We start from the raw sequence: 316 nt of genomic DNA, 5'->3' as shown, positions 1-316 counted from the left end.
TAATAATAATAATAATAATAATAATAATAATAATAATAATAATAATAATAATAATAATAAATGATAAATAGGTCATATTCACCTTTTGATAAGCAGACATTTAAGTTTTCGAGAATTTGAAAATATATTTAAGTTTCTGACCTTTTCAAAACTTGGATATATCGATCCCTCATGTTCACTTGGGTCAGTTAGACTCAACAGAAAAAAATGTGTCTTTTGTAGGGAACCATATGTCCAAATTTTGAAGAGATTAGAGATTTAAATGTATTTTTAAATTCTTAGAGACTTAAATGTCCGCGAAACAAAAAGTCAGAAT

General features: G+C 24.4%; 1 protein-coding gene across 1 annotated transcript in view; it reads left to right on the top strand.

Moving 5' to 3' along the window:
- The window catches only part of LOC107606232 (rhamnogalacturonate lyase), a 16,696-nt gene that overhangs the window by 15,030 nt on the left and 1,350 nt on the right, over positions 1 to 316 (top strand). The window lies entirely within an intron of this gene.

The sequence above is a fragment of the Arachis ipaensis genome, chromosome B07, assembly GCF_000816755.2.
Source record: "Arachis ipaensis cultivar K30076 chromosome B07, Araip1.1, whole genome shotgun sequence".
Lineage (NCBI taxonomy): Eukaryota > Viridiplantae > Streptophyta > Magnoliopsida > Fabales > Fabaceae > Arachis > Arachis ipaensis.
The sequence above is the reverse complement of the archived record's forward strand: the minus strand, read 5'-3'. Positions and strand labels throughout refer to the sequence as shown.